Source organism: Protopterus annectens, chromosome 1.part0 (genome assembly GCF_019279795.1).
Source record: "Protopterus annectens isolate FY-2018-M chromosome 1.part0, PAN1.0, whole genome shotgun sequence".
Lineage (NCBI taxonomy): Eukaryota > Metazoa > Chordata > Ceratodontiformes > Protopteridae > Protopterus > Protopterus annectens.
In genome coordinates, this window is record NC_056725.1 from 1,387,265,564 (window position 1) to 1,387,285,246 (window position 19,683).

At 39.0% G+C, this 19,683-nt stretch overlaps 1 protein-coding gene across 1 annotated transcript in view; it reads right to left on the reverse strand.

Annotated features, from left to right (window-relative positions):
* Window positions 1–19,683, reverse strand: part of MDN1 (midasin AAA ATPase 1) — a 3,484,183-nt gene that overhangs the window by 683,342 nt on the left and 2,781,158 nt on the right. The window lies entirely within an intron of this gene.

Here is a 19,683-nt window from a genome sequence, read left to right on the forward strand (position 1 = left end):
AAATGTGAAGTCAGTGCCATGTCTTCTCTAGGTCTCTCTAAATCCTGTGAAGACAAGCTTTAGCTTGAGCTATCATTAGACCACAATGAGTTCAACACCTGCAGAAACCCCAGGTAAAATTTTTAAGTGGGTGTCTCTGGGATTGAGTCCTACTCTCCTATTCTCGTTCCTTCTAATAGTGCTTTACCAGAGATCTGAAACATGAGACCATTCTACTGATCCCCCTCAAGGAACCTTCAATCTCCACTTTCCTACTGCCCTGAGGTAGGCCATGCATTTCCCCTGTGGCAGTGCTCACACTATGCTCCTTCTTCAGGCAGTATAATGTCACATTATAGAAAATGTTAGCATTCATTTTAGCTCAATCTGTTGATCATATGAGTATTTTCATTATTTTTCTTTTTGCGCTTTTTACCAACATACATCAAGACTGAGATCCAAACTACGTACTACGTAGAAAACAAGTAGGAAGATGCATTGGGGTTGCCATCTTGCTGCAGCTGAAAGCAGACAAAAGCCACACCCCTCATCTTCCATAACTCCATCCATCTCCTCCTCTCCCCACCTACTTTCCGCCCATTTCGTGACATCACAGTCACATCAAGAGAAGCAGGAATGTCCTCTTTTCCTCATTTGCAATGCTCGATTTTACGCAGAAAAGCACAGTAAATCTGCTGTTACCACAGTATGAACAGTGTTTTTCGGACTACCAGACATTCAGTTTGATTTATGGACAGTCTGGAAAAATAAAGGTCATGGTCTACGGATGCACTTTTAGTGTGGTTCCAGATGTCACAGTAAACGCTTCTTGTGTGGCAGCTTACAAGAAAATAAAAAAACTCAAAATGTATACAGAAGAAATTATGAATCCAAACCCTGACCAACAAAAGAGGGTCCCCTAATATCACAATTTGCCATACTGCATGTGTTCAAAGTTAATGGGGTTCAATATGGAAAGGAGTCTTCATCTCCCTTTTGGAGCATAGAAGATGAATAGAACTATATCCATGGGGGGACGACAAACAGCCTTTTTAGTCATTTTAAGGAGGGAAGTATGGGCTCTTCCCAGCACCTTAGCAGACATCACCAGATCCCTCAAGCCTAGCATATTCTGGGCGAAGAAGGAACAGCTCCAAGATGCATGCAATCACACATAATTCATAGGTTTTTGCTAACAGTTCACCAAGCTGGGAAAAACCCTGTAAACTGGCCTCCCACTGGACGTCCATTGGGATACCCAAGACAGTAGCAGTATTGCCTACACAGACTTTCCGTAGACTTTAAGGGTGGTGCAAGGAAGCCAACACTGAAAGAGGCATGGTAACTCTTCCGCAATCTATGGGGGGGTGTTTCTTCTTCCTGGAGTATTGTGTATGCCTCTTCCTGGAGTATTGTGTAGGTCTAGATGAAAAGGAAGAACCTTAGGAGGTGCTGTAACACACCTACAAAGATGGTTAACAATGGCATCCTCTTTTTGATGTCTTAAAACAGCTTTCAGGAAGCCTGTTAAAAGATATCACCCTGAAAATGGGCATCCAAAATGGTAAGTTAATTTCATCTTCGAGGATACTCTGAGCCATGCCAAATGATATCACAGTCCATAGTCTCCTTCAGCACAGTTGATACTATAACAAACTGTGAAATCCCACAAACAAAGCAGTTCTGAAGCGATTTCCAATAATTACTTGACGTCAGAACCTGGGAACTCAACACTTTATCTGAAATAATTTAAATTGGGGAACTGTGAAAGTACAAAGAGGTGAAAGATACCACCTTCCTACAAACCTTTCTAAAGCATCAGACTCTTCATTTAGAAGCAATATAGAAAAGTGCTAAGGTATCAGAGTCTCAGACTGCAGAGAATACTACAAAAAGGAATTTGCTTTGGTATGACTATCATTCCACTGCACTGATGATTTGCTAGGCATCTGCCTTCATGACTGCGCAAATAACTGAATTCTGATGTTTCCGTGTCAATGAAATGGCATTCTTCTGGAATGTATCCATGAAGGAATGATCTAAGGTTCCTAATCCCTCTTTCCAGACAGTTGTTCAAAAATCATGAGCATAAGAATCTCCACAAAGTAGGCATTAAAAGAAAAGGAGTTATGACTTATTTTGTCTGTCTGACAAACAAAAACCTCTATCCTCAGAATTCCCCCACCCTCCCTACCCACAAGAGGAATACTAAGACAGACATCCCCCTACACTTCTACAAGTCTAGCAAGAGCTGATCATGGTAGGTGTTGAATGATAGGCAGGTGCTGGATGCTAAGCAATCGGGCACTACTATTCAAGGTAGTGCACACCTTAAGTAGCAGCTGTCAGTAATGTCTTAGGAGGAGTTGTAGCACCAGTGTCAAATCTTCTCTCTAAATGCCGTGTTCCTGCAAAGATAGATCCTACCATATGCTGAATAGCAAACACTCTCATTCCACCTACAGACAACTGTAAGGGACCCAGAAACTGAAGATGGGGGACCTGGACAAGCATCCTTTGTGCCTTCCTCAATTGGGGGAGGGAAGAAAGTAGACTTCTGAAGTGGAATTCGAGTTTGACCATTGATCCGTACCTTTTTTACTTAAGGAAGATACTCCAAAATAAACTGACCAAGTTCTATCATGTCTAGAAAAAACTAGCAATATCAATGCTAATAGTCAAAAGCTTTCTCAACATGGCTGCTCGAATTACATCTCTTACCATCAGCGGATAACAAGGAAGAGTTTTCTCTCTTGCTGTTTGAGGTGAGGTACTCTCAAATGCTGACCTACGGATTCCTTACATTTGTCTGTCTATCCAACACTGTCCAAAGGTCAACAGGACTCTCCTGCCAGTCCCTGTACTGGCTACATACCAAAGCTGTCATCATGTACACCAATGTGGACTTCGAGGCCATCAAGACTCTGCAGAGTATCTAGACTGCAGGGAAAAGCACCTGTAAGAGCTTTTTAAAGTCATGTACTTCCTCAAAGCACAGCATTGCCACTTTAGGTACTGCCTTGTGACTAGATGATGAAGGCTACGAAATTTGATTGTATAATGTCTGCATATAATATATAATGTCTGTCTATAATTGTCTGCAGCCCTAAGAATCCTTTGTCCTATGCTCTAAGTCCCTCCCTGCTAAGGAGTAAAAGAAACTCTCAACCTCCTCTCTGCTTTAAGAACTTGAGAATCTTCCTGCCTGGTCACTAAAGACTTCCATCTCATCTGCAGCCCTAAGAATCCTTTGTCCTGTGCTCTAAGTCCCTCCCTACTAAGGAGTAAAAGAAAGTACGTTTGACCCCCTAACAAAACTGTGTACTGAACTGTTCTTTATGACATAAAAACAAGTAGTGTATGTTTTAAGTCTCCCTCCTGAGCCAGGTTCCCAGTAGCCAGTTCCAGCTCTCACCTTACTTTTAACCCTTCTCTCCTTGGTTCTATTAATTGACTGACTGACTTCTTTATTTCTACTTTGCCAATTAGCTGTAATTCAAGCTGTTGTCCACTAGGTGGCACCCCTAACCTGGCTTCTTAAAATCCCTTTTCTCTTCTCTAGTATTATATCCCTCATTATTTTTTTTCTCATTTTTCTCCTCTTTTCTATTACTACCCCCTCTGTTAGCTTTATTCCCTTTCCCCTCTCAACTATCTCCTGTTAACTACTTATTGTACTAATTACTCCCCACTCACCTGGAATTACCTAGAGCTCCTCTACAATCTGTAGCTTTCTGATTGTCTCTGAGATCTCATCTTTTACTTGCTCTAAGAACTATTACCTCCTCCCTCGTATCTTATTTGACTTGTACTTTTTTTTCCCTCCCTTAGTGCTTCTATCTGACTGCACCCCTGCTCTCCTTCCTTCTATCATTGTGCCTGTACCCCTGCATTTCTTCCTTCTAGCTACTGAATACTCACCATACTAGCTCACCTACCCAGGTCTGTTGTCCCTCCCTAGACTCCTTCCCCTTACCTGCCCTATCCCCTCCTCTTCTCACCTCACTTCCTCCCCAAAAGCTTACAGTTGGGTAGCCTTGTGTGGTGCCATCTTTAGTATCCCGCATCCTGCCCTGGTTGCTGTGTCTCCCTGGTCCCAGCGGGTCATTGCAATTTAAGTTTTGTTTGTTTCAACTGCTAAAGGCTGCTTATGTCTCACTTGTTTATCAAAGTAATTATTGAATGCTAGCTTATGTTTTCTGTATTAGATGATAAAGAGCTCTAATATCATCCTGATTACTTAGTGGGTCATTGCAATGCAAGTTCTGTTTTGTTTCAACTGCTGAACGCTGCTTATTTCTCACTTGTTTATCAAAGTAATTATTGAATGCTAGCCTATGTTTTTTGTAGTAGACGTTAAAAAGCACTAATATCATCCTGAATATTTACAGCATACTAGGCGATTCGCCAAACATAGTGCCTCCTCGTGGGTTTCTACCACGCCATCCTTCCCTTCTATGTAGGCAGCAGTACTAGTAGCGCTGCTTTAGCGGGAGGGTCCCACGCTGGCTCCAGAGATTTACAACTAACTAACTTGCTCATGAGAGCATTGAAAAAATGTTAAGTGTAGTATCCTCACTTTAGATTGCTTCGCTTTTTAATTGTGGAGAAGGCATTATTACCTACCACATATATCAGCTTTATTTGTTCAGTGTATGCCCTTGAGGAACTTTCTAATGATAATTTGCACAGGGCAGAGAAGGAACGTGAATAGTGAGCCTTTTTATTTTTACTCTGATCTAACTACCAAATCTGGACCCAGGACTGTATCTTTCATTGCTGATTTAATGTTTCATTTAGTACCAGCAAAGATAGTGTTTAATGAAAGCCTAGTACTATTCGCAATGTTTGTTGTTATCGAGGCTATTACCATTTTATTTCCTCATAACACTTACAACTACTGAGCCAAGCTGACGGTTGGAAAATAGATCAGCTAGACCGATTGTATTTTGAGAACGTCAATTTATACCAATACGACTCAAGTACTTTTGTTTCCATTTATCCTTTATCCTATTAGTACTCTATATCCTGGGTTAAGCTGATGGACAATTATAGTTTCAGCTGGACTAACGGGACATGAGAGAGCAACGCTCGTGTTACTTTAATTCCCCTTTTCCCTGCTGAAGCGCAACTGTTTCTATCACCTCCTGTTAAGAACCCTGCTATTCTGATGACGCTTACTCTTTTCCTTAGAGCGGCACCCTGAGAACGTAGCTAGATCCCAGCTTATAGCTACAGGTAGATGATACTGTGGACTGTATCCACTTAAATCTGTGTTGGTATTATCTTTAATTTTCTTTTGTCAATACCCACGCCACTTTGATCTAGCCTGCCCTCTTTTGAAAGTGCATCGTGAGGAGACTTGGTAGGGGATGACTAAACGTGGTATTTAAGGCACAATTGTATACCGCCTTCCCTATTATAGTACAACTAATTGTGAGCACTGGTTGTTTAGTGTGATAGCTGAAGGGCCTTGTTTGAATAGGCTTCACCTGTACTTTTGCTGCTTTACTGATTACTACTGTTATCATCCTCTTAAGACACACCTAATACCTATTAATATTTTTTCCGAGTTGCTCAGCAGGAATGAGTACATAGCTGGCTTTTGATGCTTTTATATATGTAAACTACCTGACTCTGCCAAACAAATCGTCTGTGTCTCTCTCTGTAGTAGTGTATAAACACACCTAACATCTAAACACAAGACCTAATCTTATTTTCTTTTGTTAGACTTAGCTACTGTTGTATTACTGATTATATTGGTCCCACTTAAGTAAATGTATGTGTTCAAGGTGCTTTTTAACAATGTAATTGTCTGCATTTTTTCCTTAACTGTGTAAGCTGTACTATGAAATTGCTGCTGGCCATTCGCCTAACTGTTATTTTCCTTCTCTAACCTTCATAGCTGTCAACCTCCTCTCTACTTTCAGAACTTGAGAATCTTCCTGCCTGGTCACTAAAGACTTCCATCTCATCTGCAGCCCTAAGAATCCTTTGTCCTGTGCTCTAAGTCCCTCCCTACTAAGGAGTAAAAGGAAGTACGTTTGACCCCCTAACAAAACTGTGCACTGAATTGTTCTTTATGACATAAAAACAAGTAGTGTATGTTTTAAGTCTCCCTCCTGAGCCAGGTTCCCAGCAGTCAGTTCCAGCTATCACCTTACTTTTAACCCTTATCTCCTTGGTTCTATTAATTGACTTGCTTCTTCTTTATTTCTACTTTGTCAATTAGCTGTAATTCAAGCTGTTGTCCATTAGGTGGCACCCTTAACTTGGCTTCTTAAAATCCCTTTTCTCTTCTCTAGTATTATATCCCTCATTACCTTTTTCTCTTTATTTTTCTCCTCTTTTCTATTACTACCCCCTCTGTTAGCTTTATTCCCTTTCCCCTCTCAACTATCTCCTGTTAACTACTTATTGTACTAATTACTCCCCACTCACCTGGAATTGCCTAGAGCTTCTCTACAATTTGTAGCTTTCTGATTGTCTCTGGGATCTCATCTTTTACTTGCTCTAACCTGCTCCGTTCGCCCTACGGGCTCACTCCGCTCCCCTACCCTACCCCCAATTCCCACCCATCCCCTGAGATCCTAACCTTATACCCATCAAACCACACCCCTTCTTCATTTCACTTATCACAGTCACACTTCCATCACATAATCTCTATTTTCCCACCTTTTTTTTCCACCACTTCCCATCTCTCCCATCTCTCTCTCACCTTTCCTGACCACACCAACTTTACCACTGCACCTATAGTTATAGTTTATATCTACCAGGTCTATGAATAAACCCTCAAATGTTACTCATACTCACTTCTACCTCCTTTAACTCTAGCCTACCTGTTATCCTCCTATGAGCACCCAGTATATGCAAACTTGCTATACCCTACTTAAAAATCTACCTCTTCTTCACTAGCCTCTCACACTGACAATTTCAACATTACATCCATACCAAACTATCTATTACCTAAATACCATAGAACAGCACACATTAGATATACCTTCCCTAATTCCAGAAGATATACATTTCTTCTCAGTAAATATACTAATACATATCTAACATTACTCCACTCCCTAAAGGATAGAGATTATTCATCCAAACCCTGGCCCAAACACCTCCATCACCACTCAACTCATTAACCCAAACCCCTCTGCCATTCACCCACTTAAAAAACTTCCAAACTCACTCAATAGCTCACCTCAACACACGTAGCATTAATAATAAAATAAGACAACTCCATGCTCTCTTGGAACTCTATTCATTTGATATTATTTGTCTAACAGAAACTTGGTTAAAACCAGTAACAAAAGACAATGAAATTATACCACCTGGTTACAACATCATACGTCTTGACCGTGTAACCAAGAAAGGTGGTGGAGTAGCTGTTCTATTCAAATCTGATTTTCAAATAACCATCTTTAACCAGAAACCTCAAGACTCAAATGCTGAGATACTTATTACCAAGCTTCAGCTAAACCCAGTCAAATCTATCTATATTATCTGCATCTATGTTCCTCCAAGGTAATATCACTACTACCATCGAAAACATCCTTTGTTGGTTATCTCTAAACCTTCCCCAAGAAACCATAATCCTAGGCGATTTTAACATTGATTGGAATTTTTGCAATAACAACTGCCCCTCTAGCCATATTAATATCTCTATGGGTTTACCCAAACTATTACCTCCCCTACTAGAATAAACAAGACTAATAAGAAAGAAAGAAAGCACCTTAGATTGGATACTTATTAATAATCAACCCCAGACTTATGAAGCCGGAACCCTCCCTGACGACATAAGCGACCACTCACTAACCTACATTATCAGGCTCAAAACCAATCCACCCATTCAACCCATATTTAGGGCAATTAGAACCAAGAAAAAATTCAACTTAGATCTATTCCTAAGAGAACTTAAAGCATGTAATTGGTCTCCCTTAAAACACCTTTATCTTGATGAAGCTGTTGATTACTTTAATACTCATTTCCTAAACATACTCAACCACCATGCTCCTACCCGCTCTATCAGGATAAGAACTAAATCTGCTCCATGCCTTACTAAGGAAACCAAGCAAAAACTCATCTCAGAAATAAACACTGGAATAAATCACGCTTAACTAAAAACCCTGCTGACCTCCAAAACTACAAACAACTAAGAAATGAAACAAAAAAAGCTACATTGTCCGTTAAAAAAACTATTACCTACAATCTCAGCAGACCCACCATAATAAACCACAAAAGTTCTGGTCAAGTATTACTCAATTATTACATCCAGGTCAATCTATCACACCTAACCCTCAAGGTACTGACAAAGACAATCCTAAAGAAACTGCTAACACCTTTTTCACCAAAGCAATTCAAACTCTTGCCTGTCAGCTCTCTCCTCAAAACATAACATCTGATTCTGACTCTAATCCACCACCTCAATTTCTCTTCCAACCTGTCCCAACAGCATTTATTCTCACCCTTATTCAAAAACTGAAACCAAGCACTCCTTCTGCTGACCTACTACCCTCAGAATACCTACAGTTAGCAGCCAAATCTATTGCTTACCCTATCTCCATTCTCATCAATAGAACCATCACTGAAGGATATATCCCCAAACTTTGGAAAGTCTCTCATATTATTCCCCTTCATAGGGGGGAGACTCCACTGAACTCTCCAACTATCGTCCCATAGCCCTACTTTCTCCTTTATCTAAAATCATGGAAAGATGTATCCACAGGCAATTGTTAGACCACCTTCTCCATAATAACCTGCTTTCTAACTCCCAACATGGGTTCCAACCTTCCCATAGCACAACTACTGCCCTCTTTTCCTTTATTAACACCATCAACAAAAACCATAATCTTAACATGCTCTCCTCAGCACTTTTCATAGACCTGTCCAAGGCTTTTGACATGGTAAATCACACTATACTCAAACATTCTCAAATCTCTCTCTCCCAACCCACTAGCTATAAAATGGTTCCATTCCTACTTAAGTAACGGACATCAAGCTGTGCTCTGGAACAACTTTCTTTCTACCCATCTACCTGTTAATATTGGTGTTCCTCAAGGGTCCATACTGGGTCCTCTCCTGCTTTCTATATTCATCAATGACCTTCAACAAGTAGTTCCCCAAGCTACATGTATACAATACGCGGATGACTCCACACTTATATGCTCAGCCACATCTGTATCAGAACTTCACTCCCTTACTCAAGACATATTTAACTCTGTAGAACTATGGTTTACAAAACACAGTCTCCTATTAAACCCTAAAAAAACTAAACTTCTCCTTTTTACACCTACCAGTAAATCTCCCCCAAAATACTTCACTGTATCATCCAATAATGGTACACTCATATCCCAAGATCTAACTACCAAACTACTAGGTAGCACCATAGACAACAACCTAAACTTTGATGCCCATATCAACAACATTCTGAAAACTAATAAAAAATAGGCTCTCTTTATAGGATCAAATCCTTCCTCACTCCTGCAACTAGAATAACTATTGCCCACACACATCTAATCTCCACCCTTCTTTATGCCTCACCCATATTTACCAAGCTGTCAAAAAATAACCTTAAGAAACTAGAAAACTCCTATAATAACATAGCCAAGTTTGCCACAGGTAACCCATACAGAACACACCACTGTATTAATCTAAAGAATCTAGGGTGGCTTGAATTACAGCAGCAGCTGAAATTTAATCAACTGGGCATCGTCCACAAAATACTTTATCAACCTGCCAAAACACCCATCCTATCTAACCTTATCCACCCCTATGATAACCTGAAGTCCCTAAGATCTTCACAAACATTTCTTGTATATATCAATAAATCAAACAATAGAGCTGGAGAGACTCTTTTTTTCTAATTCTATTGGAAAAACCTGGAACCTACTTCCCTCTATTACTCTGTTTAAAAATAAACTTAAGCTCTTCCTGAAAACACATTGGATGTGCCCCTATACTAAACCTGACTGACCAACTTACCCCTTATTACTTGAATCAACCTTACCTTCTCATCTCTGAAACTATTTCATCTTAACAACCTTTATGCTTCCTCTCCATCATAGTCTTACTTATTACTCAGTTCTCTAACAAATGTAACATATTACTTCTAGATGCATTACTTAACTGCTTCTCCATTTCACTCTCCTATAGCTTCCTTTCTTATCTACATCTATACTATATTTTCTTTCTTTTCTTAGCTAGTATTCTTTAGCAACAATCAAACTTAACTTCATATTAGTTATACTAAGTCTAGTCAAATATGTGTAGCCTTTTTTATATGTACTTTATAAATTTGCAATCTTATATTATTTCTGTTTTCTTTACGGAAAATGTTTTGCGTTCTAAATATGTACTTCTGTAGATGTGAACTTTATTTGAAATGTGTGGAGCTTTTCTCCCCGAGCCTCTACTGAAAATGGACATATATCCAGCTAAATTAGCCCGGTCAACAAATGTAAAATAAAATAAAAAATAATACCATGATGCATGCTTGGTTTATGTATTTATGCCCCAAGCACACACAAAATTTCAACTCTCCAAGATGGCTGCACACTAATCAACGATTCAACGCCAGCTCTCCCAGAGTGAAAAAAGAAACTGAAAGACAAGGGCTAGAAAAACTCTCACTTTTAGTAAAATTCATTTACTGGCTAGTAAGCACACTGTCTGGAATCCAGCAAAAAAGAAACTAAGACGGCATGAAAGAAAACTAGAAAATGCAAGGAAAAAACACTGACTGGGAAGAATACTGCAGCTGTTCAGCAGAACAGTAGTCCAAACTCCAGCTTTGGTGCAAGACATACAAGTCAAATGTGCCGAGAGGCAATTAAGGTAAAAGAAACATATCAGCTCACATAGCAAAACACTGGAAAAAAATGGAAGAAGGTTAAAACAGATATTCAGATGAGCTGATAAAACTGCAAAAATCAGAAGTCAAAGTGAAGAAAAGGCTGAGTAGGAGACAGTTCAAGAAGAGAGGTTTCAAAAAATGATAGAATTAGAGGACAGAGCACATAGGAAAATGTGAGACTTTCTGCTGTACCAGAGAAACTAGAAGAAAAAGACTGTACTAATTTTATGAAGGCAAAAACAAACAACTGGATGAGTATTCAACAGCAGGAAATGTTAATTAAAAGGGCACAACTCTGTATGTACCAGATTTGGTAATGAGAAAGCAGCCAAGCCCACCTATATTAACAAAGATTCAAACCTACCAGCAGAAAACTTGATCCTGACCAATGTGGCAAAAGGGCAAAGTATTAAAAGTTGGAGACAGTAGTGTTTGTGAAAAATGATTACTCACTGTACACCAGAAAAAAAGAAAAACAAGTTTATTCCAGCAATCAGGGAACGTCGAGAAGCAGGTCTGTGATTCAAGCTGCTGCATCCTGATGTTTTCAGAATGTTTTTTTCCCTGGGGGATCAAAGTCATTTTTTGATTCAGAACAGGCTAAGGAAGAAAAACAGAAGTTTGTTCAACAAAAAGTGCGTCATCAAACAGAAGGGGGCTCTGCTTCTCATTCTTCTGATAAAAGAACAAGGAAAGACTTTTCCAGTAAAACCTTTTTCTACTACTCCAAAAGAAAATGCTTGACAGACAGAGAAAAGCACAGGAGCTGAATAGAAGAATTGGCAATACCGTGGAATTGAACCAGAAAGAACAGTAGCATAGAAATTACAGAATAAATGTGTGACTGCAAAACATCAATCACATTTGTGAAACATGGCTGTGTAAGAAAAAGGGAAAGAGTGGACTTCTGCTGACTCTGTTAAACCTGTGGAGAACTGAAAGGCATTTGCCTCACTTCACGTCATTAATGTCTGGAAGGGCATTGAGGGGAATGGAAGAAGAAAGAAAATTGTAACTAAGTAAGAATTTATTTTCTTAACAGTATTTCTAGGAAACTTTACACAATATAAATGGAGTGTCTTACAGTAAAGCATTTTAGTTGTTCTTGCATGTGATACAGATATTAAAGTGTATTGGGGTGCATTTTTTGAGGGTTTTCATTAAAACAAAAATTCTTGTAAAATGTGACAGATTTCAATCTTAATTAAAAAAAAAAAAAAAAAAGAAAGAAAAACTGTATGAAGGATTTACCTGCCAAACATTAGTGGGTGTGTGTACCACAAAAGCTGGAAATGGACAGTTAAAAAAGCTGTCATATATAATAGTACGGTCTCCTCAAAGCAGGAGGTTCTCCAGTTTGATTCTCAGCTGAAGTACCTTCTGTACAGAGTCTGCATGCCCTCCTTTTGTTCGTATGGGTTTCTTTCGGGTGCTCTGGTTTCCAAAGACATGCAGTAGGTGGACTGGACACACTAAAAATTGGCATGAGTGTGTGGTATGGAAGAACAGTCATGGCAGGGCTAGCCACCCAGCAGTGTGAACCTTAGCTCTAGATGATTGTCAGTGCTGAAATGACACCCCGATCCCATGTACAAAAATGGGAAAAAGGGTTGTGAATGGATGGATACATATAAAAGGTAGGAATAATGCCTTCCTGTCACAATGGTGGTACTTTCCATATTATCTTGAATGTGACTAGTTTCACAGGTAGAGACAAGAAAGAAACAATATTTAATTATACTAAAAAATGCAGAGTGAAATAATGCTACAGCAGAAGCAGACACATGTGGAAAGAACTGGACTTGTGAATTTAATAAAAAAAGGATTTCAGGATGGATATTCAGTAGAATATCAGGGACACCTGAAGAAATCAGTACTTATATTAATGCCTAGAGGAGCCCTAACAGTGACAGAAAAAGGAAAAAAAGATAACAGCAGATTTGTGGTAGTAAGGGGTTACTGGCAATGGATGAGGATTATGCTGGCATGTATTTATACTCCACCTAAAACTATTAAAAAGAATTTGAAAGAAATAATTAGCTTTTAGCAAGGAATACTGCTTAAACACAGGGACTAGAACTTGATTTACAGCAATGAGGATGTATTTGGGGGCAGAGAAGGGAAAACATAACAAAAGACGGTTCATTTCTTAAGAAAATTATGAAAATATTTGATTTGGAAGACATGAATTCAGTAGTAGAAACTGAAAGAATTTACATATTCCCACAAAGTTGAAAACTTTGAAACGCTTCCAATTACCATTTCAGATCAAGAGACAATAATTATTAAAATAAAAATGCAGGGTGATGAAGTAAATATGAGACAATGGTGTTTCCCCACCTACCTGTTAAAAAGAGAGGAATTTAAGGAATGGGTATTGGGAGTTATTAGGGAAGACAAAGTACTCCAGAAATTATAGCCAGTGAGTGGGATAACATTAAAGTGAAGTTTAAAAATAGGATAGAAATAAAAGGAGAGATATGGCTGGGAAGTAACTATAATTATTTAATGGGGCTGACAAAGGTTAAAGTACTACAAAATAAGGGAAATCTCACAGAACAAGAGGAGGCAAAATTGCAGAGTGCTAAAAAGAAAATAATGGACTACCTGGATAATATGAAAGATTGCTGCTAAGCAACTTTTTTTTTTTTTTTAACCACACCACAAAAACTTTTGGCACAACAGGCAACAGAAAGCAGAGATAGTGGGTGCCAAACTTATGGATCTTATAATTAGAAAAATAACGAGATCCTGTAGAGGCATTACAGATATTTTATGAAAATTTGTATAAAACAGAGAAGTGTGGCAACCAAGAAAAAGCACAAATAGAAATATGTAAGACAGACTTGAATATGCCAAGATTAGAGGTAGATGAGCCTCACAACTAACAGCCAGGACAGAAGGAGATTAGATAAAAATGGTGATATATATAACCAATCTGCAGGAACGTCTCCGGGATAAATGGTATTCCAGTGGAAGTTCGGAAGGTAGGAGGAAAGAAAGTGGTGATAACAGTATTTTAAAAAGATGGGAAGAACCAACATCCGGAAAAAAAGCTGTGCTGGCTATAATACCTAAAGACTGCAAAGACCCATCAGATCTTGTTTCATATGAGCCAATATAATCATGGTTTAAAATTGAAAAAGTATGATGGCTAAAAGAATGGCAAAGGTGTTGCCAAAATTGGTAGATATGGATCAATGCAGTTTTCTGGTATAGTGATAAGTATTAGACAACATTAATAAAACCATGATGATCCAGAGGAAAGCAAAATGTAAGAAAGTGATGCTGCTGTTATTGGGTCTTGATGAAGAAAAAACATTTGGATTTTGCATTTGGGAAGTGTCTTCAGATTTTACAGGTGGCTGTGACTTAGGCAGGTCTTTTATATTCAAAGAGGGTGGTATTCAGGGGCGGCTCGTGCTATCAGACTGCAGCCCTCCTACCTTGAAAAAAACAAAAGAAAAATCTGTAAAACAAAAAAAAAAAAAAAAAAAACAGAAGAAAAAAAAATCACGAGTCCCGATTCTCTGCACGTGCGCGGACAATTCAGACTGCCTTGATCAGCAGTCCAGATATGGACAAAGAGGTACCCAGCAATCATTGTTGTGAGATACCAGGAATCTGTGCAGTGACGACCACACAGAACAGAGGAGCTCCGGACTGCTTCAGCCGAAGTCAAAACCAATGAGGAGGACTGAGCTGCTCTCGCGGGACTTTCAGTGCGCGGGCTTCATGGATTACTGCTGGACAAAGGCTTCAGGTAGGTGTTCGGATTGTGGGCTTGCTTCATTCGCTGGATTTGGATTACTTTGTGAAACCAGGTAGGTGTTCATTCAGTCGCTGGAGTTTGGGCTGGTAGGTGAAGGCTTTATATCGCTGGCTGGAGTTTGGGCTTTTATACTGCTGAATGAAGTGTGTGTGTGTGTCTGTGTCTGTAAAATGCCCCAGTTACTATATACTGTTGGCTAGAGATAACAAATGGTGGTGGGTAGAGATACTCAGGCTTGAACCCTCTACCTTGGATGCAGGTGGCAATGACCCGAATTCCCTATCCACCACCATTTCTAAACAAATTGCAGATTTTTGCCTCATATTTGTTCTGTTCCTCATAAAATGTGTGCTTTCTGTATCTACATTTTTCCTTGCTAAGACTGTAGGGCAGTGGTGCACTGGTAGCATTGCTGCCTAACAGCTACAGGTTCTCTGGTTTGATTCTTAGCTGGGGTGCGTTCTGTGTGGTGTCTGCATGTCTTCCCATCTTACAAAGATGTGTCTGGCATTTCTCCCTGCTCTGCTGAAAATGGTCTTTTGTTCCAAGTCAGACTAGTTTCTTGGTTAAATGTTTAAAAATAACAGGCATTTGAATTTCAGACTTCATATTCTTCAGAAAGTACATGGTAACACACAATGGTTTATTCTAGCAGTTGTCTAAGTGTATAACATGGATATTTGAAATTTGTCCTTATTTTTGGGACAGTATTCCCCCATTACTGGCTTTGTCCAGGTATTTTGTGCTAAGGTTGAGAGTTATCTATGGTGAGAACTGAATTCATTGAATGTTTGGGGGCTGTATTCCCCCTATTACTGGCTTTGTCCACATGTTTTTTTGCTAAGAGGTTGAGAACTATAGTGAGAACTGAATTCACTGAATATGTCTGGGGGCTGTATTCCCCCATTACTGGCTTTGTTCAGGTGTTTTGTGCCAAGAGGTTGACAGCTATGGTGAGAACTGAATTCACTAAATGGTAGCCATTTAAGTTAGTCTTCCGGTCTTTCACGAAACAGCTGATATGGCATAGTGGTATGTTTCTCTGACTGTTTTGCACAGGGTCCCCTGGGTTAAAGACGTGGCAGAGAAATGTATGGTAACAGAGCATTTTATTCTTGCAACTTTCCAACATTATACAAGCAATGTTTAAAATGTGTCCCTGGTTTTTGGGCATTTGCCCCCCCCCCAATAAATGTCGGCTTTTTCCAGATTTCTTGTGCTGCAAAGTTAGAGATAGATTTTACAAGGAGCTGAGAGCTACAGGGGAACAAAACTTTAGTGCTGCTTATTCTGAGTCTGCTTGCATTGTTAATAGCACAACAGGTAGTGTACTTGCTTTTGATGCAGAAGGCTGTGGGTTCTACTCCCACAGTAGATAGATGCATTACTGATATGGTACTGTGTTGTAAAGTGGGTGGATGCTGCAGTCCTTTTTGGCAAAGATACCTAGAGTAGTAACTATGAACCTGTTATCAGTTTGCCATACAGTTCCTATTGCGATATTAATAGCTTATCATTTTTTTTAATGCATGCAACATAGGCAATTTATTCCTCAAGGGCAACAGGCACTTTATTTGTAGATGAATAAACAATGACATATAAAGTTGTTTGCTAGCAGCAACCTCTTCATTGTTACAGATTTCTTTAATGTGGAATTATTTAGATGGCTTTCACTACTTCAGAGCTTGTGCATATTCACTGATACTGGTGGACTGTAGAAGGTTGAGTAGACTTTTATGATGGAAATGTTCTGAATTGGGTAGTTTTGTCATTGATGCTTGCATTGTGTTTCACTGTTTACTGGAAAAATGTTCAAAACAATAAATTTAAAATGCCGTCTAACAACTGTACTGTATTGTACAAGGAATATAATTTAGTACAATCAGGAAGGTGCATCAAAGAGCACATGTATGTTTCATGTGCAATGGGCCTAGGATTTGAAAACAGCCCAAAGTTAATCTTTATCTGCCACTGGCAAAATGTATTTTCTTTGAATGTGAGTTTCCATGCTGTTTCACTGAATGTGAGTTTCAAGGGCAGATAAGTTTTAATGCTAAGCCTGTTTTCATTGTGAGACTGCGTTGCTTTGTTTAGCAGATGTCTTGGTGTTTGTGCTGTAAAATGCAAAATAAAACTTTCAAATGAAATCCAAATCATCATAGAAGTAAAGCAGTATACACATTAGTGTTTATGGTAAATGGAGTGAAATAGCCAAGTAATGTATCATTGGAATAGCTGAAGGGGGGAGGGCTCCATTCGACCATGATTTTGTGAGGGGGAAGGGCGGCAAACTCAGACAGACCCAGCTGAACTATACCTCCCAACTGTCCAAATTTTCACAGAATGAATAGATTTTTGCTTCTTATTTTTGGTTTGTTCCTCATAAAATTTGGTTTTCTTGAAAATCATTTAGGAATGAAGTCACTATATAATGACACACTGAGTTTCAGACTTCATAACCTTCAGAAAAATGCATGCGAAAGTAAGACCTGTTATTCTATCAACTGTCTTAGTTTATACAAGAGCAATTTTTAGTACTGTTTATATGTTCCCCCAAAATATTTGGCCTTGTCCAGATTTATTGCATTAACAAGTTGAGAGGTACATGCAAATAAATTGCTTTATAGAATTAGGCATAGCCAAACCTCTCAACTGTCCCCGAATTTGGCTCAAAATGTTGCTCTTCCCCTAATAATCCCTCCGCAAAACAGCAAGTTTGGAAGAAAACTGAGGGTTTACAATTAAGAAATAACTGTAATAATCAGTTATATCTTACTTTTATTTCAGAAATGCATGTAGATTCCTTTATTTTGTCAGCTGCTCAAGTTAGCAGTACTAATATTAAAAAAGTGTCCCTTCTTTGACAGGTTCCAAGCTGTATTGTGTGGCTATTTTATATTTTTGCATCACATTTTTGATTCATTTTTCATAAAATTGTGTTTTTTTTGGCAAATTAGTGGTAAATCATTAAAGACTGAAGTTAGAAATTAATGAGACATTTCAGTTTCAGATTTCATATCCTTCAGAAAATTCATACTAATGCAAGACCTACTATTCTATTATCTTTCTAAGTTTATGAGCAATATTTAAAAATATTCCTTATTTTTGGGACTTTGTTCCACTTCTATGTATGGCTTTGTCCAGATTTCTTGCTCTGAGGTTGAGAGGTATGGCAAATGTGTCAGGGCCATTACAGTCAGCCAGAGACATTTCAAATTGTGACATACTTGTTGCACCTCACTCCCCCATGCAGTGACTCTGGATGTGTCCAAGCAAGTCAAGGAGCAGTTATGCAGTATAAATGAGCAAGATGTAAATGTGTAGGGTATCCCCCCCATCCAAGGTAGACACAAGTACTACAGCGGCTTTTCATCTGTTCTTGATTTTGCAGAATGGTCTGGTTTCTGTCATATTTTTGTACTGTTGATTTATGCTTATTACTCAGAAAGTGCCTGTTGCTCTGTGTTTTAAGTAGCACTGCTTTAATGACCATCAGGTAAGCTTGTCTGAGATTATAACATGCAAGTAAGCTTTAATAAGCGTACTGTTAAAGAACTGCCAACATTGAAAGCCTTTTTGTTGCTGCCATGCAGAGAATACTTAACTAGATAATGTATAAGCGTTGGGTACTGAAATGCATATGACAGTATTTGTAATAAAGAACAGGATTATATTATTTTAAGAAGCTCATTACACTTGCTGGAGACTTCCAGTGATCTCTGAGGGCTTTACCCGTAAACTAAACAGAATGCCATTCATGTGTGGTCCATAACCTGTACAGTAATCATTTAAGCAATGTATCTTGAACTTGTTTCTTGTTTGCTTTTCATTTTTTGCTTTGATCATGTTTGCCCCATGAAACCAGTAGATAGTTGTCAGGCAGCAGGTCTTTTTTGGATAAGAAACATTTTTTCCAAGTGAGGGATTCACAGAGAATGCTACTTTCAGCATGTTACTTGGTACTTCAATAAAGCTGAATATAAATTATAATTAGAACTGCAGTGCAAGGAGAAGTGGTTTGAGTTGAGTGCTGCTTGTTTTTTTATACTTGATTTTGACTGGCATTCCAGTAATGTATTTAAAAAGTAATTTATTTTTTCATGCCTCACAACCTTTTTGTTTCCATCTAGATATTAAGTAAGCTGTCATGCAGCCAATGCATTGAAATATTTTTATTCTTTTATACTTCATTTGTCTTAACTGGACTCTCATAATGAGGGTTTGGCACCCAGGGCAGCATATTTAATTAAAGTTAGTTTTTGTGGTTTTGAGCACAGCTCCTCCCTTTTCTAGTTGGCCGCACCCCTTCCCATTGATCCCACCCATTCGGCTATCTCCTGCAGCCCCCATTTGATTTGAAGTCACCAGCCGCCACTGATGGTATCTCTGATTTTTTGGAATGGCAATTTGAGGGAGGTAGCATGAAGGGATGGATGGTGGTTAGAAACACTTAAGTATGGATGAAGTGAGGGAGGAAAGGATCTCCTATGGGAAGGTGCAAATTTCAAGTAGCACTGTAACTGACAAGGTAGGGGTCAGGAGAAGTGGGTTCCAAGGTGTTTAGACTACAAAGGCCAACGTAGGTCTAACTTGTAAGTAGAACGGCTACTTAGAAAGGTGAGGGCTGGTTTTGTAGGAAGAAAAGTGTGGGGCCTGATTACATGGAATGTGTGGGATCTGATCCATCTTATCAAGGAAGAGGAGAGTTGGCGGATGGTTCTATGCTGCAGGAAGTGAAGCAGGAGAAGAGTGAGGTGAACAAGTTGGGAATGAAGGATTTTCAGGAGGTATGAATGGATTTGTGAGAACAGAAGGAAAGCTGGAGCCATAACCCTAAGAAAAGATAATACTTGAGAAGCAGATCATACTCAAAAATGGAGGAAGATCAGATGTTGGGGGTGAACTACAAAACAATAGGGATAATGACAGTGCTAAGTACTTTTTATGGGCGTAACAGTATCGCAGCTGTATCAGGGCACTTAAGGCTAACAGAAGAGCAATTGTTGCAGGGAACTATAATGCAGTGATCAAGCCGCAAGTAGACAGATTTGCTTGGTAGAAAAAAGTTCCATAAGGGAAGAAA